General features: G+C 41.5%; 3 long non-coding RNA genes across 6 annotated transcripts; 2 read left to right on the top strand and 1 right to left on the bottom strand.

The window, feature by feature from the left end:
- The first annotated feature begins 682 nt into the window (after positions 1-682).
- On the top strand, positions 683-1878 carry LOC120436384. Its single transcript, XR_005610370.1, has 3 exons — positions 683-1074; positions 1173-1646; positions 1764-1878. It is a non-coding gene; the product is annotated as an uncharacterized LOC120436384 (long non-coding RNA).
- Positions 1879-2323: 445 nt separating this feature from the next.
- Positions 2324-3257, top strand: LOC120436435. The gene is made up of 3 exons (XR_005610420.1): positions 2324-2372; positions 2478-2599; positions 2742-3257. It is a non-coding gene; the product is annotated as an uncharacterized LOC120436435 (long non-coding RNA).
- Positions 3258-5120: 1863 nt separating this feature from the next.
- On the bottom strand, positions 5121-8524 carry LOC120436390. Of its 4 annotated transcripts, none has more exons than XR_005610374.1 (4): positions 8128-8524; positions 7234-7391; positions 6741-6796; positions 5741-5776 (listed from the first exon to the last, which is right to left on the bottom strand). It is a non-coding gene; the product is annotated as an uncharacterized LOC120436390 (long non-coding RNA). The 4 variants fall into 4 exon arrangements; XR_005610375.1 differs by having other exon boundaries at positions 5755-5773; XR_005610376.1 differs by having other exon boundaries at positions 5755-5773; positions 6741-6799.
- Between the last annotated feature and the right edge of the window lie 7973 nt (positions 8525-16497).

Below are 16497 nucleotides of genomic sequence, written 5' to 3' on the forward strand. Positions count from 1 at the left end.
TGTACACGTAAACCTGTCTGAGCGTTTTATTCCGACCTGAGTTGCAATACAGGAAAACTCCTGACAGGCTCTAATAGAAAGTTTCTATTATTCTCATTTAAGGTATTTAAGTGCTTATGCATATGCTTAGTTGTGACACTGTTATAGACTGTTCAGTGAAAGTTTCTAAAACTAGATGAACTTACTTCAGCATCAGCAGTTTGAGAAAACAACTCCTTTTACAGGTGCTGATAAGGCCAAGGGCACAAAACAGCTTAACCATTGATCCGTTAGGTTTCATAGTGAGGCGCGTGAAGTGTGGTATGATCAGTTTGTAACTTCCTCCCTCTTTCTTGGAATGCATAAAGGAGTAGGAGCACCACTTCTGTGGCAGAGCTGACATGACTGTGAACTGTGATGTTTGATGTGTGTTGGCTCCCCTGCACGCAGTAATAAATAGCTTGATCACAGCAGATTTTATTTACAAAATTCCACAACACCCCCCCCCCCCCACCCCCCCACCCTCCCACTGTGAACCTGAATTGAATATTCAGAAGAAAATGAATGGATAGACTGACATTTGTTTAAATACTTCTAGAAATCTGAGCTGTTGGTGTGTCCTTGGATTGTGTGGTAATAATATTAGAGCTGGCAATCTTTCTTACTGAATCTCTACTGTGAGTCATGCTACCTGAGATTAATTCTATGTTTACCTGACAGCCTGGACAAATGTGCTGTGTGAAGGATGTAAATCAAATCAGATCTTAACTGCTTACATTTAAGGAGCCTGGTCATATTTAATTGTAATATGAACCAATGATTTTCTGATTGCTGATTCTAAGAGAGTCTTTGTGGAAATCCTGTTTGGCTTTTTGTCATTTTAATTCTCTTTTCCGTTTGCCAGAACAGTTCTCCACAGTCACTGTCTACATGGGTCAGTGGGACCAAGAAGCACTCTGCTAATGTGTGGACTCTGACCAGCAACATCCAGCAAGACCCAGGCAGCGTTTTCTATCTCCCAGCTGGAGTTTTTTGTTTGTGACGGGAGAGTCAGATTTTTGTTGAGGCTGGAGGAACAGCCTCACACTTGCAGAGGTAAGTCAGTTTGCAGAGATCCCTCCCACCCTGGCTTTTATGTGCTAGATTTCTTATCTGAAACAGTAATATTTCACTGACTGCTGCTTATACCACAGGTTAATACACGCTACTGATCCCTGATGGGAGAATCATCACCTCTGCCAACAAAGAAGCCTGGTGGATGTTTGTTTGCAGTCTGATGATGGGACACCATGCTCTGCATCTTCAAAGTTTGTCTCTTGCTTATTATTCATACACAGTAATGTGAAGTATGCTTATATCTAGTATAACTGGACCAACCTGGTGCTCTTCATTTATGGAGGCTGTTGAGTCTGAATGTTGGATGTTGTGTATCTCGTGTTCTCTGGGCTTTGTTGTCCTCAGTCTTTTTGCAGGCTCAGAAAACAAAACCAGGAGGCCTGTAAATGTTTCTTCTCCAATTGGATGATGATAAGACTGTGACACGGGATGCCACCTTTAGTCTTGTGATGAAGCAAAGCTCAGGAAGAAGTGTGATTAAATGGTACCCACATGTGTGCTGCTGAGAAGGATGTACAGGGGCACCTGCAGCCAAATCCAAGCCTCCTCAGGTTAGTTGTAGTTGCAGAATGCTTTAGGACTGAGACAGCTGAGGCATCAAATGTTTGATTAAACGGATGAAAAAGAGAAGTTTCTTCCCTGTAATTATCACTTTTTAAAATCTGTAGCAACTTCAAGTCTGTCAGCGTGCTGAGGTCACAGAAACAAGAAAAGCAGCTTCAGACTTCAGAGTGTTGTTTACAGTTTTCTGTCATCATGAGCTCCCCTGAAGTTTATCAAGCATTAAGTCCACAATACTGTAATGATGATTCTGACTTTGGTCATGGTTGCATAATATTTTAATAATATACAATTATTTTTTGTAATTCATATTTTTTATGTTAATCAAAAATTTACTTTGTGAAATTTGTATTTGAGAATGAAGAATGTGACAACATATTTTGGTTCAATATTTAATTCATTCAGATGCAATTGTTAAATGAAAGAAAAAGAAAAATATATTCTAATTTAGCAAACTAATTTATCAAATATATATATATTACTTTTAATACATTAATTTCACACCTGTATTGACAATACTATATTGTATTCATGTATCATTGTTTGTCTGTTCACTGATTGCTGAGACTAAGAGCTACTTTGATCTATTTAGATCTAATGTATCCAAAGTTGAGCTCTAATGTTTCTTCACCCTTGTGTGTGTGATATCTGATTTCCTACATCTCCCCTTTAAAGGAGATACTGTTAGAGAGAGACGATCCGAGTCATCCTTAAATGTTAGTGCTTTCAAATAGACAAACATTTTTAAAGGACAAAAACGAACATCCAACTTTGACTGTAACACAAAATAAATCTTTGCATGTGTGTTTTCAAACTCTCAGATGGGCAGGATATCAGTCTTGGACTGTCTAACCTGCCGGAGCAGCACTGAATGATCACCACACATGAGCATGTTCCTGCAACATTCAGCATCTGATCTGCCATCTGTGTGCTTCTGCTTTTGGTAAGTAGAGTTACCTAACTACAGTAACTCCAAACACATGCCATCCATTTCTAACGGCCTGGTTACTTCCTGTCAGTTATTTTAGAAACCATGTGGTCACCTGACCTAACACTGTTTCTTCTTCTTCCCCTTAATGTTGAAGTGTCAAATGTCAACCAGCTGGAGAGGAAACTACACCAGTGTACTGGGATGTTTCAGCAACACGTGCCAGATGCTGTTCCTTCATGGTGACATCACCAGAGACAGCCCCGCCCACCTCAGGACCTCGCCATTGATCATGATGATTATAATGATGACAGCGAGCGGAACTAAGACTGTAAAAATCCACGACCAGAATGTTTAGATGCTTTCTAATTATTCATGAATACTGAGAGCCTCTTTCTGTGTTTTGTCTGTTTTGGTTTTTTTACCTCATTTGTTACTAACAAAGTTCACCAAACTCACTCAGTTTACATTCTGTATGTTTCCATCTTTACCAGCCACACTCTTAACTGCAATTAAGAAAACAAACCGTAGAAATTGTCGTTTTTCTCTTTTGTAATTGATGATAATTCAGTGAATATACGGCGCTGCTTCCTTTTATTTCGTCTCACATTGCTTTAAGTTTTTCAGTGCTCAGTTATTTTTTACTGTTGTTTGAATTCTCTAAAGATTTGGATTTCTGACTTTAACACAGCCTCTGCGTGTCCTCCCTTTGTGTCCTCTTCCTCTGTGAATGTGTTGCATGTGTCACAGATTCATTTATTAACAGCTTTCCCACAGTGAGTTGCATCAGCAGTCATTCACAGCACATTTCAGAAGGATCAGATTAATACAGTGATCTTATAGTCAGAATTATCCTGACAGACTGCCACTGTAAATTATCTTTCATCAGGTCAATTTTAAAGTTCAGTATTTCAAAGCAGGCGTTATGAAGAATCATATTGGCATTAGGACTGTAACAATATGTACTTACAAAGTCAAAGTTTTTTAATTATGCTAGAATATTGGAAGACAATCAACTTTTAGTGTTTTCTGCATATTAATTATACTGAAATAGAGATGGTGACCCTAACTGTACAGAAGCACTAAACAACTGACAATCTAACAAACATTACTGGCCTGAGCCGTCATGCACAGTGAGTCTGATCCTGTGCTGTGAGAGTCTGACAAGCATGTTTCTGGTCAGTTTGGAAGAAATAATATCACAATGTTGATCTTTTTTTTAATATTCCTTCTCTTTTACAACATAAACTGTGATCAAAGCTACTTATGTTCACAGCATGTAATAATACTGACAGTCCAGGGCATTGTGGTCTGTTGAGCTAGGGTTAGGGTTAGCAATTCAGACATATGTAATCAATATTACTCTTGCTGGAACAAACGCCTAGGAATTTGTATTATAATTCATGAAATATTCAAATTCAGTATCAGTCATTTTATATTAGAACCACGTATCCACCCAGGCTCATGGTGGGGCAGGGCTCTGTCCTGGGATGCTTGAGTGAAAGGTAATGTACACCCTGACCAGGTATCCAGTCTGTCACAGTTGTTTTCAATATTTGGTTCTAAAATATGAGTGAAAACAAAAATCCAACTAGGATTCTTGCATATGATGGGTGAAGTCTGTCTTTGACTGTATTGTCCAGCTGATCCATCAAACCCCCAGCAGGTGAACCTTCTTCACGACATGGTAACAATGTAAAAAATTAAACAGCAACAGTCTAAATGTAAAGTGCATTCTAAACTCCTCTTCAATAAATTATATGGATGTGCAGTGAGTCATTCAGGACTGTAAAACGTGAACTACAGAACCCAGAGTCTTCACCATTAAATCTCTGGTTGCTTCATTTTTCTATCCTATATCAGATACTTTAAAGGTTTTAGTAAAGTTGCATTCTCATGGTGAGGCAAAGTGTTTTATGTGTGTGTGCGTGTGTGTCATGAACGGCTGTAAAAGCCCTTTAATTAAAGAACAAAACCGGGTTTGAGTTCGAGTTACGGCAGACTGGCGCTACTTCTAAACGGAACGCAGCCTTCCTACGGCGGACAGCTAATAACAGGAATCAGACACGCGGTCCACCCTAGTCCACAGCAACCACCATAGCAACCGCCTAGCATGTCTTTAAAAACATATTCTGTCTTCATAACTATCAAAAACGTGAAATGATTTGCAAAGCGTTAGTGTTACAGCTGCAGAGAGCTATGGCGGTATCTTTGGAAGCTGTTTACATAGCTAACAATATACGATGTAACCATGGAGACAGTCAGTCACGTGAGCTAGCGGTGCATGTTTACCACAGTGAATAAGGTGATTGTGTGCACAGCGTCCACACGCTGCAGAGGGTAAAGACATTACTTCAATATTGTTTTATATTTATATATATTTGCCTTCTGTTGACCATCACCTCAGGTTCACCATTACAGTTTCAGCATACAGATGCACACTGTCTAAATGTGAACACGTTCAAAAACAATCATGTCTCAGAAATAAGCACAGCTGTTCATGTTTGTCATTATAGTTTTATTTGTAAGAAAATTGTGAACTTGATATTGTGTATCAAGTCAAAGAACATTTGACAAGTCTGAGTCATTTCTTTGCCCTATGAGAGCTGGAATAAATATATATCCTGACAGTTACAGTTGAAACAGCAGAGACAGGTAGAAATGGGATCGGACTAATCTTTGCTTAGTCAGATACCTCCTGTGTTCAGTCCATCATATTAAAAAACAAACAATAGCACGATCCATGTGATTTTGCATCCATTTCCAAATCGTAGTCAAGCAGCCCAGTCTCATACATAGGTAACAGAAACGTCTCTTATGTAGATGTGCACAGTGTAGCGTAAGCATTAAAAGATCATAAAGGAAACACTAACATTTATGTGAAACTAATTGTAATAAAAAATGAACAGGTGCTTTATAGATTTAAAAAGAAAGAATCTGAAAACAACACTTTTTTTGGTCTAAGTGGTCAAAGTAGAAAACAGAACTGATGTTCAAGAACAAACCGTAGCTGCACTAATATTACACATCTCCATTGTTGTGGTGAACAGATATGTTGCTTTTAAAACCACATGCAGTGTGTGACCATGACTGTCCACTGAGACCATGAATGCCACTTCGCTGAAGTCTTCTCCTTCTTCTTCTTCTTGCCATCAGAATGGAAGCAGACAGAGCACGAGCTGCTTTGATCTACTGAAAGGAAAAAGCAGAACATCTGAGCTGAAACCATTCAGATAGAAACAATCGCTCAATGCAGTCTCTCAGGTAGCTTAGCCTGTTACAACTGTTGATACAAGCTAAATATAGTTAAAACACAGTGTCAGGGAACTCCAGTGTGGGAACTAGTGGCTTTAGGTTTGTAGTCATTTAACTTTCATCCATCCATCCATTTAATTCAGGAGGAAGAAATGTCAGGTTGGTGCAGGCTGGCATTTGCTCCCATGCTGTCTCTAACTAAATGACTTGGTTCACTTTATGGCTGGGCTGTATGTGGGATTATATCATGTTATTTGGGCAGGAGTACCTGTCCTCTGTTAGACTTAGAAAGTTTCTCCAAGGGTTTCTCCATAAGCAGAGCTTCTAACTGTTATAGCTTTTAGCACATCTGTAGCTGTGCAGGCTGACAGGTTTTTAGTGGCTCTTTTTACCCCACACTGGTTGTGAGTGTGTAAATACCCCCACTAGTTCTTTTGGGTTGCAGTTTACTTGGGAGGAAGGGGTGGGTCTGCCATGACTAGATGAATAACAATGATCTGGGATACATAAATTTCATAATGCATGCATATATCTCTATCAATTAAACCTGGCCTGAGGGCTGCCGTTTTTTACATTCAGTTATTTCTCTTAGAAATGTTGGATCTAAATAATGAATGTGTTACAGTTAAACTGAACTGGTCAGTGTAAATGGCTCATTGGGACAAAGAAACCTTTAAATTAGATACCATCACCTGACATCGAGTGTCAAACAATATCAAAGCTGTAAAAGCTGTTTACAGTCAGAATTTATAAAAACTATGATTGTAAATAAATTCAAACTAGTGAGCTTTTCTCTTTTTGCTGAATATCAACACTGTGGCTTCTTAGGCTGTAAGCTTTACTTCAGTACAGTTGTAGAAGCCGTCACTCAAAATGTCTTTTGATAACAAGAAAAAAATACCTTTTCAGTCCACGGCCTGAAGTTCTTCTCCAAACATCTTCTGCCATCGGCTTTGTCTGCTGGTTTGAAGACAATAAACCACAAAAAAGATGATTTAGTCACTTTGTCTGCAACATGCAGCTCGACTGTGTCATGTAACGATGTTGAATAGCCGTCGTTATCCCTCTGCTGTGTCAGTAGGATTGTACTGTACAGCATCTCATTCATATGTGAGGAATGCTAATGTAACAGGATAACAGACGTCTGGTCTTACATCATTAAAATATAAAGGGCAGGAGATATTTATATATTTTTATATTTATATTATATTTTATAGCTGACAGATATTACTAAATAGATAGAATTTACTAAATAGCTGGATGAACATGAAAAATATGTCCATAATCACAAATGACCATGAGAGCCAGTAGAATTAATTCAACTAGACACTCAAAAGACGTCCTTAAATGCTCTTTAAGTGGCAGAACAAACAAACAAACAGTTAATGGTTTACTTGAGATGAAATCTGCTCAGCTACTTTGAAAACAGCTTCTAACTGGTTCCTCCTTTAACAGGATGACTGCTCAGGGGTAAGGCCATCATGCAGTCCAGCAACCTTTATGGTCCTGCTTTGATTCACCAGGAACTATTAGGGAAACCTTTCAGCGCCTCCTGTGAAAGACACAGGAATAAACACACAAACATTTATTAACATGTTCCACAGTCTTCCAGTTCGATTTTCTCATCCTGTAGACAACAACGTACAGAGATGCAGGTTTATTGTTAACTTTTGTAAGGTTTCTTTACTGAACACATCCAGCTGCAGCTCCACTGTGATCCTGAACTGGATAAGCACTTAAGAAAGTGTGTCAATAAATGCACATACATCAGCTTACTATATTTATCCAAACAGACGGGACCAATAATGCTTCACTGAGTTAGACTTTAACAGTCTCTTCTATGTAAGAATGTCTCGTGATAGACCTGCAAACTTGACAACAAAGGTTTTTCAGACTACATGTAGCTGTCCTCTATGTCAGCTAACACATTTACATTCATGTCACACTTATTTCTGCTTTCCCATTTTATAATTATTACTAACATTTTGATTGGATACCTTGAGTTTGTGAATGATCAGATTACATAATTGGAATACAATTCAATACAATTCATGTATCCAATTCAAGATCGCGGGAGGATGAAGCCTATCCCAGCTGATACAGGACAAAAACAGGCTGCCAGTTATCGCAGGGCTAAGACAATATGTGTAACAGAAAATCCACTTAAATGTTTGATATTTCTAATAATAATCATAATTATGACTATTATTTAAAGGTTTCTTTATAAATACATTTCGATTTTTTTTATAACCCCTAGGATATAAACCTGAGCTGTTTCAGATTCTGACCTCTGACCTCAGTGACCAGGCTGTGTCCTCACTGCAGCCCCCTCATCACACTGACAAATGAAACTTCTGTGGAAGAAAAATCTGGAATTTTTTTATTTCCAATCCACTTAAACTATTAAGGATTAAGCAACAGTGCTCATCTTTGCTCTTCTGAAATCTGTGTTAAACAACAACAAACATAAATTAGTAACAAAAATACAGCTGAGTAGAAGCTTTACACACCACGAGCAGCCATAATGCTAAATTTTAATCTTCAAATGTTTCTGAGCGTCTTCAACTTGCTTTTAACACAGAAAAGTCCCACAGTCAATGCAGCCTGACTCAGTCCTACATGTTTAGCACACACAGAGACACAGAGGGACTGTTTAAAGTTTAGTGTTAACCTGAGTCACTGATCATTTACAGTATTACAGAGTCTGGCAGTCTTTGCATGATGTCCACGTCACTGTAAGTTTCTAGCTGACTCTCAGGTGTGACAGGTGTGCCAGCAGGAAAGAGTAATAATAACCTGCATCCTGAGGTTTGTCATGCAGGATTAAAGGAGCCAGGCTTTGTTCACACAGCTAGGATTGTATTTTACACTGACCCTGGGTCAGTATAAGTATCATACAGTTTAAACGAAGCACTGAAACTTGCACATATTTATTACAGATGCATTGAAGCTAATCGAGATATTTACTGTCAACCTGTGGCTGCGATTAATCACTTTACTGGAAACTTTATTAACTAGTAACTTCATCAGTCATGACAGAAGCTAATATTTCTGTGCTAACATCGTTTAAACAGTAACAGCTTTACTACAATATAAGCTAACGTTTCCACCCTAACTTTAAGCTAGCACCATAAAGACGGTAAAACACGTAATAATATCTACAACTGCATCTTAAAGCTGTTATATTAGCACTCGGTGTATTACTAACATAACCACATTAACATTATTGACACTCGCTGACTTTTAATAGTCCTTCTATAAATGCCGTCCGTTTAAATGGTCTTACCTGTAACACTGCTGTATCCACTGGATTCCAGCCAGAGTGGATTCTGGAGTCTTCCCACGCTCCTGTTAGTGATCCTCCATCTGGATGGATGATAACAACCTTCTGAACAATCTAGCAGGTGGAGATGGCCCATATCTATGGGACTGATTTCTGCTAATAACGCCCATTGTATGGACTGATAACAGCGTGTCGCTAGCTGTGCCATTACCCAGCATACACCTCTCCCTCCATAAATGCAATAAACGATACAAAAGTAATAGCCTATAATTAATGTATCTGCTGTATCTGCTGTTTCTCAGGTAGTTGTTTACATTATATAATATATTGTGTTCAGTACAGGTCACTACAATGTGATTTCGGAAATATATAAATATACGGACAACAGGCTCTTCCGCGGCAATCTCTTGTCGTCAATAAACAACGTTTAGGGAGCTCTATAGTATTCAATAGGAGGACCCTGCACGTCAATTCTCGACGCGAGGGGGGTACCCTGCGCGTCGATAAGTGAAACAGAGGGAGCCTGACCATGCGTCACACATTTGACGAGTTGGGAGTGAGAACGTGTTGGACTGGCAGTCCATTGCAGAGGAATTCCAGGAGCGCTGGCATTTCCCTCTCTGCTGTGGAGCTCTGGATGGGAAGCACGTCCAGATGAAGGCACCCCCCAACTCAGGATCCATGTTCCACAACTACAAGGGAACATTCTCCATTGTTCTCCTTGCGGTTGTGGATGCAAGGTATCGCTTCCGAGTTATTGATGTTGGGGGGTACGGGAGGACCAGCGACGGTGGTATTCTGGCCAACTCCCCCTTTGGTCAGGCTCTTCGGGCTGGGACTCTCCATCTGCCTCCTGACCAGCCTCTACCTGGTGGAGAACACCGTGGAGCCCAGCCCCATGTGTTTGTGGCTGATGAAGCGTTCCCGCTGCGGCGTGAGCTCATGAGGCCTTTCCCTGGACACCTCCTCCCTTTAGAGAAGAGGATCTTTAACTATCGCCTTTCCAGGGCTCGGATGATAGTGGAGGGTGCCTTTGGTGTCCTCTCCTCACAGTGGAGGTTGTATCGGCGCTCCATGGAGCTCCGTCCTGAAATTGCGGAGAAGTGTGTGAAGGCAACGTGTGTTCTCCACAATTTTCTGCGCTGTTTGGACGAGAGAGGGGCACCTGCTGTGAGGAGTGTGGCACCTGCTGTGGTGGAGCCGTTGCAAAGCCTGGGCCGTGTAGCAGCAAACAACTCCTCCAGAGAGGCTGTCCTGGTGAAGGAGAAATTCATGGCCCACTTCTCGGCGGAGGGAGCTGTGTCTTGGCAACCAAAGGAGTAGCCTGTTTGAAGTCCGAGTGACTTCCCCACAATGGCTCTTTTAAGAGCCACCCACAAACCTGTAAAGAGTCTTCCTGCCTTTTTAAAATTTTCTTAATAAATGGAGCTCTACTCCAAAATAAAATAACCTCTCTTTACTCTCTTAAATAACTTGTCTTCACTATGTTCCTATATACTGTGTGATGCAAAATTTTGGGCAACCTTATTAATAGTCATTATTTTCCTGTATGAATCGCTGTTACAATTGAAAATGTCACTTGCATATATCATATAGGAGACACACACATTGATATACACTAAATTTTCATTTCATTTGTCTTTTTTAAGTTGCCAATTTATGCACCTGCTTGATTTTGTTTAAACAGTTATTTCACACTTTATGTAAATCCAGTGAACTTCATTTCACTTCTCAAATATCACTGTGCGTCTTCCATATGATATATTTAACTGACAATTTTTATTGTAACAACCAACGATTTGTACAGGAAAATAATGACTTTTACCAAGGTTGCCCAAACTTTCCCATCCCACTGTATTAGTATATTTTGTCATTAGTATAATAAGAAATACATTCTACATGTGTCAAGTCGGGTGCGAATATTTGCTGTGTAGTAAAACTGAGACATTAGTCATTAAAAATGTTTATTTGAAAAAATATATAAATTCAATAACAACAACATTAAACATAAATATATAACATTTAACTATTTACAGAAAGCCAGGAATAAAAAGGACCCAGCTTGGAGTGGAAGAGCCTCAGGGAGAATGAGGAGAAAAATAAGAACATTGTTTCTGCCCTGGAGAGCCTGCTGCCTCATCAGAAAACTACTGATCACTAGGGTCCAATGTTTCCAAATTTAACACAGCTGTGCTGCTTTCAAAAACTAATTTGTGCATTTGGAATTTCACGAATTCTCGTGTCTGAGGCGGCATGCTCTCCAGAGCAGGAACAAGGCCAAGGAGGAAATACTCCGTTGGAGACGGGCATGGCCTCTTCAGTGACTCCAGGATGGCCAGCTCCACCGCCGATGGACCATCCTGGTACCCGTCCCTCGACCACTTTTGAGCTGTCCTCCTCTGTGGGCCTGTAAAACACAAAGAATTGAGAAGGCTGCTACTAGATTTTCATTTTCAAAATTGAAGCAGCCAGGTATGACCTCCGAAAGTCCATAAAAAAGGCCAGAAAGGACTACAGGGACAAAATGGAGTCCAGCTACCACAGCTTTGACACCAGGCGACTGTGGAATGGACTGCGCTGCATCACTGACTACAAGAAGGTGAACACAGTCAGTGTTCAGCCCACTGCATCTCTCGCAGACGAGCTTAACAACTTCTATGCTAGTTTTGATGCAGACAACAGAGAGCAGATCCTCTACCCTCAGGAGGACAGTGAGGCTGCAACTTTAACTCTGAAAACAGAAGCTGTGAGATGGACCTTTAAAAGGTCAATCCTCACAAAAGCTCCAGGACCGGACGGCATCCCAGGCCGGCTACTCAGAGTGTGTGCAGACGAGCTGGCAGAGGTGTTCACCAACATCTTCAACCTCTCCCTGAGGCAGTCAGTGGTCCCCACGTCCCTCAAAGCATCCACCATCATTCCTGTTCCCAAAAAATCAGTGGTCTCCTGTCTGAATGACTACCGTCCTGTTGCACTGACATCCGTCATCATGAAGTGCCTGGAGCGGCTGGTCAAAGGTCACATCTGCTCCTCCCTCCCTGACACACTGGACCCTCCTCAGTTCGCCTATCGGACAAACAGAGCCACAGAGGATGCCATCGCCCTGGCAACGCACACCACCCTCACTCACCTGGAAAAAGGGAATACATATGCAAGGATGCTCTTCATCGACTACAGCTCGGCATTTAACACCATCATCCCCTCAAAACTTGCCACGAAGCTCGTCGACCTTGGGCTGGGAACACCAATCTGCAGATGGATTCTAAACTTCCTCACAAACAGGCCCCAGGTGGTGAAAGTTGGTAAGCACACCTCCTCATCACTCATCCTAAACACAGGTACACCACAGGGTTGTGTGCTTAGCCCCCTCCTATGTTCGCTGTTCACACACGACTGTGTTGCGAGTCCAACATCATCATCAAGTTTGCGGATGACACAACCATCATAGGCCTCATCACAGGCAACGATGAGACGGCCTATAGAGAGGAGGTGATGGCACTGTACAAGTGGTGCCTGGAAAATAACCTGACTCTCAACATCAGCAAAACTAGTGAAATGATAGTGGACTACCAGAAACGACCAGTCAGAGAACACCAGCCCATCCACATCAACGGTGTCGAGGTCGAAAGGGTCAGCAGCTTCAAGTTCCTTGGAGTCAACATCACTGAGGACTTCTCCTGGACCCTTCACACAGACACTGCTATCAGGAAAGCTCGCCAGCGGCTTTACTTCCTGAGGAGGCTGAGGAAGTTTAGCATGAACGCCAACATCACCTCAAATTTCTACAGGTGTGCGATCGAGAGCTTGCTGACGAGCTGCATCACAGTTTGGTACGGAAGCTGCTCTGCCAGCAGCTGTAAATCACTACAGAGGGTGGTGAAGACAGCAGAGCACATCACTGGCACGAGGCTTCCTGCCATTCAGGACATTTATCTCCAGCGATGCCTCCGTAAAGCACACAGCATCATCAAGGGCCACAGCCACCCAGCACATCAGCTCTTCTCCTTGTTACCATCTGGCAGACGTTACAGGAGTCTGTCTGCTCCGACTACAAGACTTAAAAACTGTTTTTACCATCAAGCCATACGACACCTCAACCACAACACTTAAACACACACAACACAGTCCACAGGACGCACTCAGAAGCTACCCTGCAGCTTCACAAGTACTCTGTTTAATCTGCACTGGTCACTTCACTTTATTGTTATTGATATTTATATTTAAAAAGTGCAATACTGTAATTTTCTGCTGCTCATTCCTGTGCAATATCCCATCTGCCCTCCCGTCATATTTCTTTTCAAGATTTTCTTATTTAATCACTAGTGTACATATATTTATATTTATAGATACATATATATTTAGTCATCTTTTCTCTTTTACCATGTCTCTCTAATATTTTGCTCTTTACTATTTTTCTATTTTTTATTTTATTATATTTTATTATATTTTCTCCTACTGTATCATGCTGCTGAGTGACTGCTGCTCGTCAAACACATTTCATTGCAATGTTGACCCTGTGCTAACTTGCATATGACAAATAAAACTGAAAACTGAACTGAAAACTGAAAAAAAACAGGATATGAACAGATTGGTTGTGAATATTTAGTAAAGGTGATCACCAGGGAATCCAAGTGACTAAAAAGCTATCAGTGCTTGATGTACATACCTGTGGGTGCAGCAGCAGGAGTGGAGGGACCAGGGACTGGGGAGCCAGAAGAAGCAGCAGGGGATGGCTCTGCTGCATAATCAGTTGACTCTATCAAGACAATATTAAATGTTAACAGGTTGAAAACAATAGTCATTCAGAAATTATATACAGTGGTCCCTCATTTATTACAGCACATGAACAATAGTCGGAGTTCTCATAAGTTCATTCTCAAAGTGCAAACCTTTGTCGATTATTAAACGGTAAAAGTATTATTATGCCGCGCTTTTTCTCCGTCTGTGGCGCCACTTTTGTGCGCCTTTTTCCCTCCCAGTGCAGGTGTCTATTTCCGAATGAGGGTCATAGTTATGAGTGTCTTTGTGCTGTTTTTTCTATTGGACGTGATGGTTATCAAAACCAAACATGGTAAATTTGGCGCAGGAGACACGACACGGAGGAGATTTGTCAATCAGGCTGCAGAATGCAATGCGCATTGTTGAAAGCTGTACGGTGCACTAAAAAAAAATCAGCAAAAAGGCGAGGCAGTGACGGATGAACAGCGGGACCACTGTATACTGTTTATTAATAAACAAAATATATTCCTATATGACAACACGCATAAATTAACTACCTACATTAATTCATTGTAAACATACCTTCTGACTGAAACTCCCCTGCTGCCTCTCCGGGCTGTCCCTCGTCCTCGGGGGCGAAGTTCTCCACGGTCTGCACCATATTGCCGCTAGTCTCCCGCGGGGTGAGGAAGGGGTCCAGAAACCCCATGACCGCGTAAAATTTCCATCTCCTTCCCGATCCTGCTGCAGACCCACTCCTCTTCTCCTTCCATGTCCTCTTCTCCTTATTATACGTGTCCCTGAGGCACTTCCACTTTTTCCTGCAGATGTCCTCTGAATAAACACATTATCTTGTTAGCGGAAAGGTATTTGTACATCAGTGGGAAAATAGCGGGACAGTAGGCATGCTTGCTAGCTTTTGCGCACCTTCATCGGGTCAGTCTGAAAATTAAAAAGAAGAACAAATGAACTTACCAGGTTGCCCGATCTCCTCACTTACGTGCCTCCAAGCTAGGTCCTTTTTATTCCTGTCCCGGTAGAAGTAGCAGCTAGCATCGTATAGTTCTGGATGATTAGCCACTGCGCTGATGAGTTTTTCCTCCATACTGAATGAAGGGCTTTGGTTTGATCTGCCCCTTTGACCTAGGTTACAGCCATGTCACCAGGCTCCTGATTGGTTGTCGCTGCGCGATTTGACGCTGGAGTTCAGATTTTTCCAACTCGAGCGGTAGAGGCGAAACACGCGTATGCACAAAATGCAACACAAAAACTGACGCGCGTGATTTTTTTCGCAAGTCCAACGCGCCAATGCGCCAGACGCGTGTTTCACGAGTTTTGGCGTTTTCGCAACGCAAATCTGCTTCTGAATTTTCGCCGGACGCGCAATCGCGTGTCATCGCGCTTTTCCATTAACTTTACATGTAAACCTGACGCTCTGGCCGCCTCTATCGCGTTCGGTGTGAACACACCGTAAGGGAGGATTCAGGGTCACCTGGTCCAGCCCTAACTATATGCTTTAGCAAAAAGGAAAGTTTGAAGCCTAATCTTAAAAGTAACTTGACTGGTAGGTAGTTCCAAACATCCCGGGAAGTAAGCACAGATCTTCTGTGGATGTCGGCTTCCTCACATCCTTCTGTCTCTTCATGTAATCCCAGACACACTCGATGATGTTGAGATCAGGGCTCTGTGGAGGCCATACCATCACTTCCAGTACTTCTTGTTCTTTTTCATGCTGAAGATAGTTCTCAATGAGTTTGGCTGTGTGTTTGGGGCCGTTGTCCTGCTGCAGAATACATTTGGGGCCAGTAAAGAATCATTTATATTTCTGAAAGCTTTCTTGTTTTTACAGCATTTTTTCACAACTGCCTAAAACTTGCACAGTACTGCACATGTGCGCTATTTCACAGTTTTTCAGATTCCATGACCAGCTGGTGGCAGGTGTGTAGAATTTTAAGATATTTCAATATTTGTGTATTTTGGGATATAAATTTTAGGCTAAAACTATGATATTTAGGGTACTTTTACTTCTTAATTTGACCTGAACATTACATAAGACTCAAGTGTGTGTCCTGTGTATCCTCAATGTCGTGGACTGGAAGATTCTGCACCTCATTTACTTTAACTGAGGCTACAAACACTGTGCTGTTCCTAAAGTGTGTAAGAAAGTATAGGTTTACATTCTGGGGTCACCTTTCTATATAATAATCCTGTTGTTCTTGTTTCGAGTTAACGAGTTATTGGTCACAGGCATAATATTCTCAAATGCTTTCCATGTCCATCGTAGAATATTGAAAGTCAGTATGGATATCTTTAGCATCCACAGTAATTATATGTTTTGTTATCACTTTAGACAGAGGTAGATATGTGAATAGATTTATGGAGGTGTTGAATTTGTTCGTTTCACCTCTCATCCGAGAAGCTTCTTCAGTTCTAAGGTCAAATGGCCGAGAGTCCCAGATTTAAACCCAGTGGGAGTATCCCCCCAAAGAGGGACAAAGGACCCCCTGGTGATCCTGTAATCACATGAGCCAAGTGAGCCCGCTTTCACACCTTGGCTCATGTGATTACAGGATCACCAGGGGTCCTTGTCCCTCTTTGGGGATACTCCCACTGGGTTTAAATCTGGGACTCTCGCCATTTGACCTTAGAACTGAAG

The sequence above is a fragment of the Oreochromis aureus genome, linkage group 23, assembly GCF_013358895.1.
Source record: "Oreochromis aureus strain Israel breed Guangdong linkage group 23, ZZ_aureus, whole genome shotgun sequence".
Lineage (NCBI taxonomy): Eukaryota > Metazoa > Chordata > Actinopteri > Cichliformes > Cichlidae > Oreochromis > Oreochromis aureus.